This window comes from Semicossyphus pulcher, unplaced genomic scaffold, assembly GCF_022749685.1.
Source record: "Semicossyphus pulcher isolate SPU_LCO1_2020_fin unplaced genomic scaffold, fSemPul1.0.p SCAF_3, whole genome shotgun sequence".
Taxonomy (NCBI): Eukaryota; Metazoa; Chordata; class Actinopteri; order Labriformes; family Labridae; genus Semicossyphus; species Semicossyphus pulcher.
This window is the reverse complement of record NW_027211704.1, coordinates 22,276,233-22,294,915: the sequence shown is the minus strand read 5'-3', so window position 1 is coordinate 22,294,915 and position 18,683 is coordinate 22,276,233. Positions and strand designations below refer to the sequence as shown.

The 18,683-nt window shown below is 44.4% G+C and overlaps 1 protein-coding gene across 1 annotated transcript in view; it reads right to left on the bottom strand.

Annotated features, from left to right (window-relative positions):
- celf4 (CUGBP, Elav-like family member 4) overlaps window positions 1–18,683 on the bottom strand; it is an 89,086-nt gene that overhangs the window by 67,393 nt on the left and 3,010 nt on the right. The window lies entirely within an intron of this gene.

Here is an 18,683-nt window from a genome sequence, read left to right as displayed (position 1 = left end):
TTAAATTTAATTTCGGTGAAAAATAAAAGTTGTCCACATGGGAATAAAAGTCTCTCAAGGATAAAGTGAGTTTGCAGCATTTAAAAATGTTTATTTATGTTTTTTAGCCTTTTTTTGGGAAATCGGCAAATTTATTTTTTCAAAATTTTGAAAAGTCTCCAAACAGACAAACTGTTCCCTTCTTTCACAAAACTAAACCGAGAACAAAGAGACAAAAGAATCGCAGCTTCTTCAGGGAACATCAAGGTCTGAGCACACAATTACAACAGACCCCTCCCCCCTTGAAAAAAACACAAACACAGTGCCGTTAAAGAAAGCACCGTCTCCTTATAGCTCATCCTGCTCTCCTTTGTTCTTTGTGCATACTGGGGGCTATTTATGGTGGAGGGGCAGCACCATGTACTGTATGTAGAAGCAGCGTGCCTCCCATCCTCTCGGCTCTGTGTCTTTAACCCCGGGTCGTCCTGATGGCGGGGCGCAGGGGAGCTCCGCCTGTTGGTGTTTTTAATTAACGGGCCTCTCTCTCATTAGGTGAAGTGGGAGCTGGCCGCTGACAGCTTGGCTACCTCCTCGTCCTCCCCGGGCCTGTCGTGTTAACGCTACATGCCGGCGCCGTCCCACAGGAAACACACGCCAGCCTCTGATTCACACGGCTGACACTCATCACCCGCACGCTTTGAGCACAGGCACCCAACACAACCAGTTTGTTGAGTATGATTTATCCAACATTATTTATCAAAACTGCAATATAAAATTATCTGTAAGTTCCATATTGTATTGTTAGAACATACCAGTAGACTCCTTACTGACTCTGGCTTTCACATCCACTCTATCCATAAAATATCTGCTTTTAGCAGCTAAAGCTTGGCAACAGTTTTCACAGTGACATTCAGACGTACTGCAAGTTTTAACTGGTTCAATACTGACACCTCTTTACGGCCTACAAAAGCAAACCAGACCATCAGCCGGGAGACTGACATTAAACTGGATGATATTAAACTCCTTTAGTTATGTATAAGTTGTTTTCATACAAGCTGTAGTGTTACTTAAATTGTCTTGCCAAGTTTTATCATTTACTTTTAGTTATTGTGACTCATTTTCATTCAATCTTAATTTCGTTGGTGATATTCAGTCAGCCGGGGCGTTCCAGGATTTAAACTGCAGACCGCGTAGTTGCAACGTCGCCTCTTTACTAAATATATCTGATGAATGCAATGCCTGAAAAATACGATAGCATGTCTACAATTGAGAAGAAAGTTGCTCCTGTGCACTCGGCCTATTGTAGCTGGTAGTTCACTGGGTTTAAGGACCTTTGATACGTAAGTGAGATCAGCCTTGTACCAAATTGTAATCCTGCCTGTTTCTTCTTTTTTTTTTTTTTAAAGTAGTTTTGTGGATTTTATGTCTTTATTGATAGCAAGAGGACAGTGGATAGTGTCGGAAACCGGACAAGAGAGTGGGGATGAGACGCGGCAGAGGGCCGAAGATGGGAGTCAAACCTAAGGCCGCTGCATCGAGGACTGCGGCCTCTGTAGGACGCACGATTTAACCGCTGAGCTAAACAGGCCTGCCTGTGTTTCATGTCTTTATAAACACACACACAAATATATATATCTTATGTATATAATAATATATTTATCGAGTGAAAATTGTAATTCTGAATTCACAGTGTTTCCATATACCCCATGCTAGCTGCAGAAGTAACCTTTTTGCTATCGCTTCTTGAGAGTATTTTTTCAATCTACATGAAAACAAGAAAAGTATTCTGCTGTGAAAGGTAGTGATGTTTGGTATATAACTGAAAATAAAAGTAAAATGTGCAGATACCTCTAAATAGTGCTTAAGTGCAGTATTTGTATGAAGTTATGTTCCACCTCTGAGTGTATTCACACACGTATGGAAGGGGTGAGCATGAATGCAAAGATGCTAACACGGTCACACACTCACATACACACACACTAAAAGTGACAGTCAACAAACGTTCAATTTATCATCATTGTCACAAGTCAGATGCTGGCAGCGGCTCTAGTATCTGACTAAGACCCATATTGGCCCAGGAGAGAGAGATAAGCTGTTTGTTTCTGCTGTCAATGCTGCCAATTTGGTTTCCCATCACTTCAAATTCAAATCAACAGCAGCGCAGAGGGGATCTGAGAGAACGCGCGCGTGTGTGAGACGCGAGGAGAGCGAGAGAAAGAGATGGGGGGAGAGAGAAAAAAAGAAGGGCAAGGGAGCAAAAGAGAAAGAGAGGGAGGAGAAGAGCGGAGAGGAAGAGCAGAACAGCGAGGGATGCTCGGTGAGGGAGAGAGAGAGGAGATAAGATCACCTAGCTTCTGTGAACACCATCCCCCTGTGTCCTACACTCGCTTCTTATCTCAACCGCTGCAGACACCCTAAAGGGACACACACCCACAGAGAGGGAGAGAAACAGGAAGAGAGTGAGAGACAGGGAGAGAAAGAGAGAGAGAGGCAGAGAGGAATATGGGGAAGAAGAAGAAGAAGAAGAGAGGAGATGAAAGAAAGCAGCAAGGGAATGGTGGAGACTATGAATACCTTCTGGTGGGGGAAGAAGAAAAGAGGCGAGCTTCAGTGGTGAAATCCACCAACTGTCACCAGGCCTCATTTAAACGACAGCTGTGTTGGACCACATACAGCTTTGACCTTGTTAACTGTGGGAAATACTTTATAACTCACTAAACTCCATGTAGTTTCACGGAAAAGTTGACTGTTGGGAAACTTTATGTTTTTATATCTGCAGAGATGTCATTTTGTTTTTAGGTCATCTTATGTGTACGCTGGCGCTGACGCAGGTTTCATGGATTTTGAAGGGATGTTACTGAACTGTAATTTTATTTTTTGCTTTATTCTTAACCTAATCACAGATTTTGTGAGCAAGAGACTTGGAGCCGACGTAGCCACTTCCGCTATCCAAAACACACACTTAACTTACTGTAAAAAATGGCAAAGATCGAGCATGTCGGCGTGTTTAACAGCAGAACAGCTTCTTGTGTTGGTCTGAAGCAGACATTCACAGATATGGAAACTTCAATGACTGTAGTGATTGTTTTAGTTACGCTGTTCCTCCTCTACTCTGCTAATCCGGAACAGATCGGCTGCAGGAGCTGGATTTGTCAACAGAGCTGTCAATCATCCTTTTCACAGCATCAAATAATTAAAAATAAACATGTCAGAAAAATGAACACTTGGACGTAAATCAGCATGATAAGAACTAACTATAATGACAGAAACCATGTTTGAGAAACATTTATTTGGCGTGTGTTTTGATTTTATAGTTTGACTCATGTCTCATCTGTTAACATGGAGGAGGCGGGCTTTATGACCTATACTGCAGCCAGTCAGCAGGGGGCGATAGAGAGGGTTTGGCTTCACTTTAAGGGAGCTGCCATGCCGTCCATCTTTTTATACAGTCTGTGGTCTCTACAAGTCCTGGGGGAAATATCCGGCTTTTGAGTGGCTAAATGATCTAGCTAGATGCTAACTCTGTCTGTTAGCCATTTGGCGTTTGGTAGCATACTGGAAATAACTCTGATGAGTGTGAACCAAAACTATACATTTAGAAAGGACAGCCACAAAACTGCTCCATAGAACTGATGTGGTGAGTCTGGGGAAAGTCTTCTCACAGAGTCATTTGATCCAACGTTTACCTAGAAATGTTGATTTGAGCCGCTTTTACTCTTAGTGGCAATATTGAGTTAATATTAATCAATCAAATACTTAATCCTGCCATTTTTTTGTTTGAGATTACTCAAGGTTTAAAGATAGTCAGCTTTACAGATTTTAGTCCCATTGTGTGTATTTTACGAGTAATTACAGAATGTAAACTCCTGAGGTCGATACAATTCCCAAACCTGCGACCTCTGGGACCTCTGCGGTTTAGTGGGATGCCGCAATCTTGAAACTCTCCTTAGAAACTAATTATGATTGTACTAAAAAGTAAAACTGCTAATGCATTCCTGAATTAGTGCTCTGCAGCGTTACTGCTCACATGAATTACATTTTACCAGCATGCATTGCCCGACACCACCCAAGACTAGACAGCTCGGGGACAATGTTATTGCACAGAATTCTCTAATTATCTAGTGCCTATTAATTCAGGGATTGTAAAAGGCTGACATAAAAAGTTCCCTCCTCTCACTCTTTCCTTTTATTTCCAGCCACAGACGGGGGAGAAACTCCCAGTGATCATTTAAATATTTCAGAACATCTTGGTAAGAGCCTAAAAAGAGTCAATAGCATTAAAAAGCTTTATCCACGGCGCGGCTCAAACTCCACGCTGCACAGCCCTGGAACTCTGCCTCGAAAAACTTTGGCATGAAACTTTGTTTGAGGCTGTCCAATTTCAGTCAGTCAATAGAAATCTCCACGTCTCCCCCCTACCTCTCTTCTGTTAGCACTTATCTCCGCCTGAAAGGGTTGACCAAGGACAGCCTTTGCTCAATAAACAGAAGAATGTTTTTTTCCCCTCCTTTTTAAAAGATTGACCTTAAGACAAGAACGTTCTGACTGGATTTTTTGTGAGTGCTCAGGCTTAGATAACGCTCTTCAATTCACTCTTGAAATGGGTCAGAGTAAAGACGAAAATTCTTGACTTATTGTGTTCAGAGAGAAAGCGTATAAAGCCTTGGTCTTTTAGTCATATGGTGACAATGAGTAGCACTGAGTGCAGCAGAGGAATACTAATAAGCGTCGTATTAAGAGAGTTTCTGATTCAGGGGCGATACAGTTGCCCTTGTGCTGCTGGAACTGGGACACTCGATACGAGCCGTGTGATTGTCGCTGTTCAGTGTGTGCGTGGCTCAAAAAACATCTTAAAATTAAACGAGAAAAGTTGAAGCTTCGGAAAATAACATTAAAAAGTATACATAGGTAACGCAACCACCATCTCCTATTGATCCCCACATATTGAACAAGTCTAACCGCCTTAATGTCTGTCTGTGTTGGGAGTCTTTACACTTCTTTACTTATACACATTTCTCAGCCTAATTAAAACTGCAGAATGGTTACGTTGGAGCTTTAAAGTGAAAAACCCAGACATCATTTCTGGTTCTGCGAGCAATAGAAATTCAATCAAGTAAGAAGCCATCGCTCATATCCCCGTCACCTCCGCTGACCTTTCAGATCATTACTCACAATGGAAAAAAAGCGACAGAGGATAGTGGCTATTTCAGGGGACACGGCCAAGGTCTCTGGGATCACTCCAACTTTCTCCCCATATCGTCTTAAAATCTTTAACTGGCAGCGATAAACCCTGATTAAACAGAATAAAAAGCACTTTAAAAGCAACAATATGAGGTCAGAGGATTCCTCTGTGGTGCTCTTTACACTAAAAACGCTTCAGAGACGACATCATGCATTCTTTTTTTACGTTGTGTAAAACAGGCCTGAAAAATTCAGGAGCTGTTTTCCGGGATTAATGAGCGCCGGCCTGAAGTGTGGTATCATTTCAGGAGGCGGGAGGGGCAGTATCATGACAAAAGAGGTGAATTCATTTACAGAGTAGTGTAATAGCAGTCCCAGCTCTCCTAAAGGCGACTGTATGCAGATCCTCTCTTCAGGGGGAACAATATAGAAACACGCAGCGAGCAGCCACCGAGGGAACGAGAGAGCAAGAAAAGAAGGAGCAAAAGTTAATAACGAGGTGACGGATGAAACTCAAAGGGACAGCTCTGTACGTCTGCCGCTTTTTTTCCCCCTCCCTCTTAAAGAGCAGGGCATTGTAATTTAGAACAATAGTGGCTCACGTTGTAACTAAATTACTCTGAGATGAGGATATGAAAATGAAAGTCATTATACCGTACCCTGTGTGAATACTGAGCTCTGACTGACCGCGGGGTGTCAAATAAAACTTTATAACTGGGCACTTCCTGCATAAATGCTATATCATCACAGCAAATTAAAAAGCTCGGAGGGGTTGAATTTTACTTTTTAGGAATGCAATGAAAAATTACTGCAATAAATTGCTTAAAAGTTGGCCCAAAAATGCGAGGGCAACTAGTGTGGGAATAAAAACCAGCTGATTTATGACGTTAGAAGCTTTAAAAATTACCACTGATTATATATCATGCTGCTGTATCCGCACACATACGGAACAAACTGAACACGCAGGAGGAGTGGATGTGGACAACTTCCTGCATGCAGTAATCCGGAGATTAGGGGTATTAAAAGCAAATGCATGCAAATAAAACATGCTCTCACACACTTTGGTGCACGTTCTCATTAAATCCTCACATAAACAATATGAAAAAAAAGTTTGTATGACGGCAAAAAAAGTGCCTTCAAGTTGTATTTCTGTGTGCGTGTTTTCGTGTGTGCGTGTGTGGAAGAGTCCCCGAAGATAACAAGTCCCATCTCTGGCCCTGCTTCCCAGAGTGGCCGTCTCTAAGCTGTGCTAATCGATTGGCGGAGGAGGAAAAAGGGCCGGCTTTAATGTGTTGCATGTGAAGGATTTACTGGAGAGCAGAGCCGCTGAATCAATGGTGTAGAAAATGCATCATTAGGACAGTGTCACCCCCCCCACACCAACCACCAACCCCCCCCCCCCCTCCTGTCTTCCACCCCTCACCCGTCCGCTCGGCCTCCTGAGGGTCGGGCCTGGAATCGCACACACACACATTTGTTCGCACACAGAAACTGGGCTAACATGGGACTCTGGAGCCACGAAGTAAAATACTTTCCTGAACGACACTCACACACGAGCGCATCACACGGAACATAAACGCTTGAACATGCACAAACTTGCACACTCACTTGTTAAAAGCTCCCCTGATGGCAAACACACACACACACACACACTGAATGGCCGGAGCTGTGCCCCACATGCAGGCAGAAGAGTCGCCTCGCCCTCGTCCTACCTCAGCCATTTTGTCAGGAAATGTTTGGGACACCCAAATTTAGCTTTTCACAGTATGAATTATTAAACGTGGAATGACTCGTAAGATGAACAAAAAGTCTCCACCGCAAGTACCAGGTCGGACGCTCGAGGAAAAGTACAGCTGCTGACTAATACATTGATTTATGGCTGATTTTTACCAAACTAATGATAACCCCTCCTCTCACATGTGACCACAAGGAACTTGAAGGCTGCATGTCTCGCCTCATATCTTCAGTGATCTCTCATGTACATTAGTCTTTGACAGATGATCATTACCAGCCCAGTATTCTTTGTCAATATCAGAGGGATCTACAGCTACGATAAATGTCCACTTCCAATGTTCATTACCAGCACAGGAAGTAGTGCTTCCTCAGCTGCACATCAGAGTGTGGAGAGTTTTGGTTGTGGATGGAACAAGGGCAGGTCACCTCTCGTCACTAAACTGTAATTCATGTTCTTACTGACCCCGTATATGATTTCACTATAGTTTTAGTTGTCAAACTTACCTGTCCTTTCCTTACTTTTTTTTGTCTTTTTGCCGTTATTTATGGGACAGCTGAAGAGAGACAAGTAATGTGGGATGACATGCACCAAATGATCGGCAGACCGGGAGTCACACCTGCGATCAGTGCGTCAAGGAGCGTAGCCTTTGTACGTGAGGCGCCTGCTCTACCAGCTGAGCTAAAGCAGCGCCCCAGCCTTCCCTTACTTTAACACAATGTGATTGGCACGGGCAGTTTTTGCAGAAAGGGAGGTTTTAAAGGGGCCGTATCTTTTGAATGGATATTCTCATATTTTCATGGGTTTCACATGTTTGAGTGTTTATTGTACACAGTGAAAAAGTGAAAGCTGCATAATTACGTGTTTTTCCAGAATGACATTTTTAGAAAGGTCGCCTCTGAAATGGGTGTTCAGAACAGCTGCAGGTTTCTACGTAGAACCTTGCTTTCGCTGCAATCGACCAATCGTCATTCACCGTTCACCCTTCTCACACTAGCTTGTAGTCAAGTCGTCAAGATTTCAACTTACCATCCCGATATATCCCGGTGATTCTGGCTCGTACACATAAGGCCGAATAACCGCTCCTCGAGCAGCCATGTTTTCTACAACTTTGGAGTGACAGTGCCGTATGGCCAATCGTGGCTAAGGTGTGACCTCTGAATGGCAAAATGGCTTGTTGGTTTCAGGCGGAAGGAGAGGCTCCGAAAAATAATTACATTAAAATATGTATGCAAGTTTTACGAAACAAACGTGATTCAAAAACACTTCAGAATAACAGAAAATCGATTGCAGAGCTAAAATATGTCCCCTTTAACACACTGGTATTTGACAGTAGTTTCCTGCCACCTGTTTTCATGTGCATTTTCCCTTTGCACATAACAACACCTTTAAAAAAGCCTTGAAATGTGCCCCAGAAGTTTTTACTCTTGGTTGAGGCAAGCAGTGCTTAATGCTGATCTAATGGCACTCCAGTGGATAATCAGCATCCTCAATGTTTATCTTTATGACCCAGCTATTAATATGCATCACAGACGGGGGGTAAGATGCACATTTCTTATTTTCTTTAGCTGATTTGTCAGAAAATTCAGTTCAAATTTGCTCTGCATTTGGATGACACCCATCTACTGAACATAAAAGGGTTTTGCTTAATTGTTCCTGTGTGGCGACAGACTGAACAATCTTTACTCTCAGTTATATGTAGCCTAACACACTGACAGGCATTACACATTGTTTTAAAAGATAGGCAGGTAGATATATAAATAAATAGATGGGTAGATGAGAACATATGGTGTCAACAGGCAGACAAGCACCAGGCAAAGGCGATCAATCAGAAGTCATCTGAAGATGAATCAGGTAACATGAAGAAGACAAAGTGCTCTCACTCCGTCATGGGAGTGGTCGCATGTCTCGTCCCCTCGGTAAAACACTTACAGGATAAACATTCCCATTAATATTCCTCTGTGCGCTCCACTCGCCTCTTCTCCTTTCCTCTCCCTGTCCTATTATCCTGCCTCGGCGGACATCCTGTCCTGTCCCGTCCGCCTTGCCAACCTGCAAGATGGAGATGAGAGGACGATCCAAACGCAGGAGGGGGAACATGAATCATTACACTTCCTGTTGTTGCACGCCGTCCGGGGAAGGAAGAGAGAGGACGCCCCCGGGGCTCCGATTGATTCCGGAGACTTAATTGGGTTTATTAGCCAAGATGTTGGGCCCCGCGAGGAGGCTCCCAGAGGCCGCCGAGTCCCCCCCCACCCCCATTCCCACTCTTCTGAAGGAGAAAGCCTGCGTAATTGTTTTCCCTCCATCTTCTGTGTCATTGTCAGATGGGTCCTGCGGGATTATTAGCAACCCCAGGTCCCTCAATAATTCATCCAGAGCTATTTATACACAGATGGAGAGTCCTCTAAAGTCTCCCCCAGTGAGCTTATCTGACGCTTAGACAGACAGACACAGAGAGAGAGAGAGAGAGTTACAAAGGGAAAAGCAAGTGAGAGATAGACAGAGAGAAAATGGGAGAGACGTACAAAGAGAGTGAGAAGGATGGAGAGAGGCGATCACAAAAAGAAATGCAAAGACGAGCAAAGCAGGTCTGACAGTGAATAAAAGCGTGCAAGAGAGAGACAGCGGCGTTTTTAGGTAGACACAATGACAATGTTTCTGGTGTGCATTGAGTTTCAAGGTGAAACTCTCTCGTCTGCTTTGCCAAAGTGAACAAAAGCACCGTCCTGGGAATAGCACACCCTCGCACAACACACATTAATGGCTTTTAATCTTCCCCCCTTTTTCCTCCATTTAACACAATTAAGATGTTTGCTAAGCTAACATGGACCAGTAGTCGCTATACAGGAAGGACGGATGAAAGACATTCAGGGATTTCCATACGCAGAGTAAACACACTTATCCGTCCTTTCTAACGTGTCAATGCGTAAGACCAACAAACCAGCAGCCAGCCGTTTCTTAAATCACCTCATAATTCAAACATTACATTAACACATTTGCATATTAACATTAGCGCATTAAATAGCTCCTAATCCCAAACAGATAGCGCTTCGGCTACAGAGGGACGCACCGTTGCATTTTGTAACGGCTTTGCAGATGCCTCTGTCTGTCCGCCCGCGTGTTGCGAGGACATTTTGTTGTCGTCGGGCTAATGAAGCCTTTGGCGCACAAAGTTGATTCTCAAAGTCCCTTTGTTGGCGCTCCAGCCACAGATAATTATATATATTCATCCCCTTTGGCAGTCACTTTTATCCAGCTCATTTAGAAAGCTTGGCTTCCTCTTGGACAAATTGGGACATTGAAAGGCAGATTGGAGTGATAGTTTTTACATTCTGCATCGATGGCACATTAATCAGGGGGACTACAGCGACGGGAGGAGACGTCTTTAAACACCCCGCGGAGAGAGCGTCATTTGTCCGCTGCACAAAGTGTCACAAAAGTTATGTCATTATCTCAAACACGAGGTTTCTGCGCGTATAAAGGGAACATTATACTGTAAAAAAAACCTGCAACCTTCCTGCTGATCAATTAACACATTATGCAATAAATCACAAGCAAACGCTTCTTTATTTACAGGCTCAAGAGAGGGACTGTTTAACAGCTCAGAGTCTATAAGCGGTCAGTTTACTGCAGTGCAGCAGGGAGAGTTGTCCAGACACAAACTCACGCTGACTTTATGAAAGTAGAGCTTAAATAGAAACTTTGCCGTTGTAATTACTCTGACAAGATAATGAGAAGGCTTTATGTTGCAGCCTTTGCTCACATTTAAAATGAGTTTTAATGGAAATATTTTGGAACATGACGCTGGAAACAAATTCTCCATTTTAGTCGACTTTTGTTAGCTTTGGGTACACTCTATGCCAAATTAATTGCTGCTGCCCAGTGCGTCCTCCTGGTATTGATAAATGATCCATGGAGGAACGCTCTCTCTCTCTCTCTCTCTCTCTCTCACACACACACATCCAAACACACTCACACACACACCGTTGTTGCTCCGGGACAAGCAAAGCTTATCAACCAGCCGACGCTCCTACACTCGTGCACACGCCTGCGTGCACGCACAGGCCTCTCTGTCTCTATCTATAAACCCCATGAAATCATTCCACACCAAGTGAAGCGGGGTATGTATAGGTTTGGCCAGGATTCCCATCTCCTGTTCTGTGATTAAAGGACCAAACTAATAGGCTCTGTCTCGTTGGGAACCTGTGTGGGGCTGGGAGAGACCTCAGAAGCCATTAAATTGCAAATCTGTAATAATTTGCTGAAGGCTTTCTGTCCAGATCATTCCCCAGGCTGATTTGTGCATTGAGGTAACGCTCTGAATGGCCAAGCACAAACCCAGCTGAGCCCACCGGCTCGCCGGCCAAGTTAGTCTACAGGAGCGCTCGCTGCGGATACACACAGGGCCGTATTTACTTTACAAGAAACACAGCAAAAACGTATTCTGTGCTTTTCAATCTGTTTGAATCTGTGCAAAATTACAGCCTGATTTATGAAGGGAGCTGATAATCATTCAGGCCAACTCTCAGAGCGAAGGAGGATTTAAAACAAACAAAAATGAAAAGTTGGGTTTCTACAATTTGGCTAGTGATAACTATTTATATTGTCATTGGTCAAACTCTGTTGCAAAGTAGTTTATTAAAAAGAGATGCAATGAAATGCACAACAGTCACTGCTATAATATTAAAAAAGTACAAGCGTTCACAGAGTATTAGCAGGTCAGTGAACGCCACATTAAAGTTCAGTTTAATGACTGCAGCCTGAACTTTCTCTCTGCTCTTTGTCTGTCGTAAATAAACTAGTTAAATTACATTGTTGTTTGTTCACCGCTGGCTTCTACTTCTCTTCTCCCTGCCTCAGTCGATCCTCTCTGCAGTGATCCTTACAGACCGCCTGACCCTCCTTAAATCAAGATGATTGTCAATCACTTACCCTCATGCTTCCTCCCTTAAAGACCCTGAAAATGTATTTTCTTTATCATCGTTTTAAAGTGATAGCCGGGGATTCCTTCATGACCATCCAGTTTTCTGCCAAAGTTAAAACAGTTTCAGTTGTTGGGGCGCTGGTTTAGCTCAGTTGCTGAAGCAGGCGCCTCATGCTCAGAGGCTACAGTCCTCCACGCGCTGATCACAGGTTCACCTCCCGGTGTGCTGATCATTTGGTGCATGTCATCCCCCCTACTCTCTGCTGCCCACATGTCCTGTCTCTGCTCAGCTGTGCTGTCTAATAAAGGCAAAAACTATTTTAGATTTCTGTTTGTGTCTGTGTCCTTCCTAATTTGTTTGAAGCGGGCGGGGCTTAATGAGCAGCTGTGGTTTATGTTGCATGGATACTATCATTCGAACAACCAATACCACCAAAAAAAACACAATACAAACACAGTTCTAAAAAGCAGAGTAGCCACATTTATGTCCATAAATATACAACAGCCGAGGCTGAATCTTTCAACACCTGAGAGACTTTGAATAATCAGTCATTAAGATAGTCGTTGAGCATCAACAGCTGATCAGATTTCAGAGCTTCACTATTAAACAGAACAATGATTCTCAAAAAAGAATTCTGCTTAAGAAAAAGAAAACATGATAGAAGCCAATAAACAACAGCGTTTGTTGCAGTACAAGGCCATGATGGTATCAGAGCTACTCGAGCTCTCAGCTGCTGTAACAATGCAGCAAAGGGCATATCTGGCACATGCATGCTCTCCTATTCTTGCAGAAGCTAAACACACCAACAAACCTAAATACTCTGTCACGCCACGGTTACTTTAATATATTGAAACGTGTGAAGAAAGTGCACAAGCTAACACTCAGTAAAGCTAAACATACCCACATCGAATTGGCAAATGTACAGTTAAAGCTGTCCCATTATCATGTTGTCAGCTCCCCTAATGTAGAAGACATCGCTTGTTTACCCCCGAGTCGGCCGGGAGCTGCAGGGGTCTAATTCTGCTCCCATCCCAGGAAGGTCATTCTCCCTTCTCGAGCTATGATGACCACAGAGTAGTGCTTAAATCTGGCAAAACGGAGCCTATAAATTACAGCAGAGGACAGAGGGGTCAAAGCCTGGCATGGAACTGGGCCAGGAGCTATCAATCTGCCGGGGCCAGCGAGGGCGACATCTGTCTCTGGGACTCCCTCACTCTTTCTACTTCTCTCTCTGTGTGTCTGTCTGTCGTCTCCCTCTCCTGCTTCTCCAGCCTCTTCTCTTTTTTACGTTCAATTTGCTCTCTCTGTTCCTGTCATTGAACAATCTCTCTGTGCCTCCATTTTTAGTCGGCACCTCTCTTTACAATCTCGGCTCTCTTTCTTGTGTATCTCTCTGCCTCTTGTTATTCTTTGTCTGTCTTTGTGTGCAGCCCCCCCACCCGAACTCTCTTCCACGGATCTCCCTCGCCTCTTTTCACGCATTCTCTTACATCATCCCTGTTTCAACATCTCTTTAATTCTCCTTCCCTCCCCCTCCAACCACCACCACCACCACCTCTCTCTCTCTCGCTCTTTCTGTCTTGAGCTCCTTGTCGTTTTACGCACTCTTGCACCATCTCCCTCTGCAGCGATATGTTTTGGTCTATCTGCTCTCCAACCAGCAGGATAGGATAAAGCCTTGATGTGCTTTCCCTCAATGTGACGCCAATATGATTCGAATGGTAATATCTGATAGCAAGAGGCAGTGATCTGCACAGTTTTTGGGGAATGAAAATGGGATGATATGGACCCCTCGGGTATCCGGAAACAGACACAAATATGAAACACAGAGCTGATCAATTGCCGGCTAAATATGTTTCTGAAATATAAACTTCAGATAATCCTCCTGCATAAGGACGTAGCCGTTTAATTGAAGCCTAAATCTGGAAGTAAAAACTTGTCATGCTTAATGACCGACAAGCATCCCTCATCTGAACATCTAGCATTACATTTTGTTCCCAAACCCTCGCAAAACTTCTGCATGACTTATTAATCCTCCTCCATTTTCTGAATCAAACTCGGCCTTGAATAATTGAGAGAGATCTTTGAAAAGCCCTAACCTCCATTCCCACCTTCCTTTTACAAGTCAACGTGGTGCATTTTTAATTGGCCGACATGAAATAGGCATGAAGCGAAGACGGGAAAGAAAGCGAATTGAATCAGGGGCGCTCGAACCCGGCAGCCGTCGCACGGCACGGGGAGATCGGACGCATGCATGCAGAGGAGGGCTCAGTATGCGTCTGGTCCTGACAAGGCACACATGCTCACACGCGGGCGTTGACGTGCTTTCTGTCCGGGACAAATAGTACACGGCTCATGTAATCCCCGCTTTGGAGGAACCCAGCAGGCAGACCCAGATACGCCACTTCCAGTTATGTTCAGCAATTTGGTCGAGAATAAACATCAATTCAACTTTCTATGAACCGCAAATCTCCAAAGCCGAGTGATTTGTTTAGTGTATGTGAGCCCATTGTGTACGGGCTGAAAAGGTAATTGAAAGTAGATGTATCACAGGTTGGAGGGAATGTGAGCGCTTCTCACAGCACCTGTTCGCAGGAATCACAATGATTTGCATCTCTGCAATATTAGAAGATAACGTGACCTTGAGAAGCAGACTTTAAACATTCAATATGAGGCAGAAACTGACATTTGGAGGAGAGTATGTAACAAGAGTTACTGATTGCTCGGTGTGCATTAGAGGGCCTCAGTTAGCTGTGACAAATCTGACTGCTATATTTCACATTGCTGCTGTGTCACGCTGCTATTTCCTAATGGATATCCTCTGCAGAGGAGAGCTGCAGCCGGACCTGTTTTCACGTGCACACCGAGGGTTTGAGTAGGGATCGGGACTAAAATATAAATATTACAATTAAACATTAAAAAGTTAGTAAGAAGTAGCTGCATGGTAGGGCTGATAGATTGCACATGCAGGATGGTATTTGTAACACGCAAATGTATATATTCTAAACATGTGCACATAAGAGGATGGACATGCCACAAATGTGCAGAGACAACACACAGTTACTGTACACACACAGATATCGGTCATGGATATTATAATGTTTCCATCATAATGCCTCCTGACTGTGCAAAGCTCGATAAAACCAGCAGCTCTAATCCTACAGGCACAAAACACCAGTTTTCAAAGTTCACACACAGCGGAGATCCGTAACCTCTCGACTGGCGAACAAAGGACCGTTCAAGCCTTTTACACTGAACAGCTGCACACAGAGCTCGGTGCCCGTGTAACTGATAAGAGATACGGAAATGGAACACAATGTAATATGTTTAGTAATATGGAGTTAGCTAACAAAGAGAGAGATGACATGTAGCTCACTACATGGAGTGAAACAGGTTGGGATATGGATGCAGCATGTAGGAATCATCCTCATCTCTTAATATTGAAATAAAGTGAATATTAAGAACTTCTAACAAAAAAGCAGGGCACTTCCCTGCAGGAAGCTCTATTATTAGCACTAAAATCATCAGTAGAACAAAAGTGAAACTCCAAAACAGCCTGACAGACTTTCCAACATTTCAAAAGTGCTGCAGTCTCCATCTCCAGGACCGGACGTCGGTGTTTGAAGCAGGGGGGGAGTTGGAAGTGATATTAAGCAGAGCTAAAAAAAATCGAAGAGGCCTAAAGCGTCAACTTTTTAAAAATTTAACACAAAGCACAATAATACTTAGCTGATGCAAGAGAAAATATCCGAGGAGCATTTGTCAAAGCATTTATTGTTTTTTTTCATCCTCTGGAAGAACAGTGCGGCGGGGCGAGGGACGAGAAGCAAGGGCGAGAACAAGAGAGGAGTCGGCACCGGATTTTTAACCTCTATTTAAACACAAACACAAAAAGCCAAATGTGGATGAATCATTTATGGCCGATTTGATTTTAACTCTGCTCCGGGCTCTCGACTGAGGAGTTAAACTGTCAAAACTGTACATGCTGTACATGCACGTTCTTCAGAGCTGGTTTTCAGGCGTAGAAATCGTTGCATCACTTTTATTCTCTTGGTGAATATTTCGGATCACTTTGGTTTGCAGAACATCCGAACATTGATTCAAGTTTTTCTTCGAGCACAGGAGAAAATACAACTTTAAATGCCTTGAGTGATATTCAATTTCTGTCTGTCTGTCTGCCTGTCTGTGTGAAATGTGTTGACCTCAGCAGCCTCTCTGACCTGTAGCGATGGTCACAAATCTTCAGCCTTGTTGCTTCTCCACAGGTCAGCACTGCCGTCCACAGTGAGGCATGACGTTGCCACGTGGAACCATTAACACCCTGATATATGCTGACTCAACAATTTTACTGTACAACGCGAGGCGAGGATGTACTCCTGAGTTATACCTCCAATTATAATCGAAGTGTTTTAACTTTAATTGATTGTTATTTCACTACAACCTGTTTTTGTTTCCCACAGATGCAGGTGATTTCTTGTGCGTATTTTACCAAACTTGTTTGTTCTGAAGTGTGTCAACTTGTTTCCTTCAATCTTTAAGGAAGTGAAATGAGCACATGAAGGTGCAGCCATCCTTTTACATTACCTCCCTCTGTCTGTATGTAAAGGTCAGTGGTTTTAATGAGAGCACCGGCGAGGTCACAGGAGCCAGAGGGCCCCGCCTCCCTGACAGGCCCCATGACTCCAAACCTGCTGTTAGCATGCTAATCCCTGCAGGAGCTCCTCCAGCGCTCCCTCCTTTGGCTCGCTGCGGTCATCTCTCACTGTGACTAACTGGCTCCCTGCTCGGCCATCAGCCGTCCCCCCTCTGACAGTCCCCTCCAATAATAACGGACAACAGAGGCAGTGCTGCCTTGACAACGGCCCTCCTGACAAATTAGGCTCACTGTATTCGGCACTCTGGCTCCGCCTCTTGTTTCCCTCTTGTTGCTTGGCAGTTCTGGGCTCTGCCAGGACAGGGGGTGGCAGCGGCGGCGACGGCGGGTGCGGTGCGGCCCTGGTGGTCAAGTGTACTTTGGTAAGACGTGACCTCCTCTGCGACACATGTTGCCTTTCTCCCTGACAAAACACCCCAAATCGATTGTGAAACGCCTTCACAGAAATGGGGCACAATGTGGGGCCTGAGCGCGCATTCGGAGCTGAGCTGAGCGGAGGATTCTGGGCCGGGGAGGAGAAGAGAGAGCACATAAACACACACTCTGTAAAAGATGCACACACACACACTCATCACAAACCAAACGCGAGAGGAGGAGAGAGAGAGAGAGAGAGAGAGAAGGATCCCACAGAGAGGATGATGCAACGAGAGTGAAATTTTTTCGGCCGGAACACATGCTGCATTAACGCAGACCTGCAGGACGAAAAAACACACACGCGCTCTTTTCTCTCTTTGTTCAACGTGGTTTTATCCTCCTTTCTTTCCGCAGACGGCACTCCTCTAATGGCAACCTGTAACACCTAATTGCCTGCAATAAAACGCAGCGTGGGTCTTTCATGTTGTTGCCATCATGGCTTCCCGGCCTCGCCGAACACGACGAGGCTGATGATCTGCTCTGAACCTGTTCCCCTGATACGTTCAGTTAAAAGGGCTGACATATCAAAACCATAACTCCCTTTATGACCCTCACAGATTATAGCCCCCATCTGTGGCAGGAGACAACTGCAGTATGGGTAGATTTCAAAACAACTACCATTGGTATAGCAGTGATACCATATTACCATTTTTCCAAGGATTTATATTGAATGTGAATCATTCAACAGCCAGGGAATCATCATTATCACAGGAGAGTTAGACCTGCACGAAAGACTTCTGACATTTGTTTACAGGTCTAAATCCTCTATCTAAATAAAGTTTGACCACCTGCGTTGACTTTGAGCATCCTTCCAGCTTCGTAACTACTTTAACTCTCTGTGCTCATGGTGAGATCTTTTGCTAATGCATTCAGTTTGGCCAAGGACGAATATATTACTCACATTAAATTACCGCCAAATGAAACAACGGCAGTAAAACAAACAAAAAGGTTTGGCTTGGAACACAATACCGCCTGAAGATGTGACAGCGGTAAACAAAAGATAACACCTTCAGTTATTAAACGTCTTTCCCCGTATCATCGCGGCTCAATTGGCCCGCTGATTATTACACGAAAATCGGGCTGACGAATAGGCCGAGCAATCCCATCTACACCTTCTCTTCTTGAATAGATCCCCACCTCCCATGCTGCATTGCCAGAGAGAGGAGAAAGGGGCCGGCTCTTTGTGCTAGCCGTGCCTCTCAGCCCCGTTGTGCTTGGTAGCAGCAGCAGCAGCAGCAGCAGCCGGTGACCATTATAAATGGCCTCTATTAGCATGGCTCGGTCGCAGAGGGGAGAGAAATAAAATCATTGGGAGAATGTAGGCCTGCACTGGTGTCCCCGCGCCCGCTCCCAGCCTCTGCAGACCTGCGTCCCCTCCTCCACGCTCCCTCCACCCCTCTATTCCAAGGGGACAGAATCCTAAAGACTAGATTACGAGTGATACATGGAGTCATTATGGGGAGGGTTATGGCAATAGTATCACAGGCACGGCTGACAATGGCTATAATAGGGGTCTCTTTCTTCAGAGGTAGCATTACCATAGCAAAGGCTGTTTCTTTAGGCTTGTTGATGTACAGCAAAACGAGACGGCCTTTTATTACCTGCAGCAGCAGACAAAGCTCTGTATTATCTATGCTCAGTTCTTTGTAAAAGTGCCATGTCTCATTCGGTAAAATGAAGTGAATGCAACAGCATCCCCAGATGAGACATTACATTGTTAGCAGTGACAGTAACCAAGCATGTGCCATTTGAAAAAACGGTGGTAGGACAAAACTGTAAAAAAGGAAACGGCAGG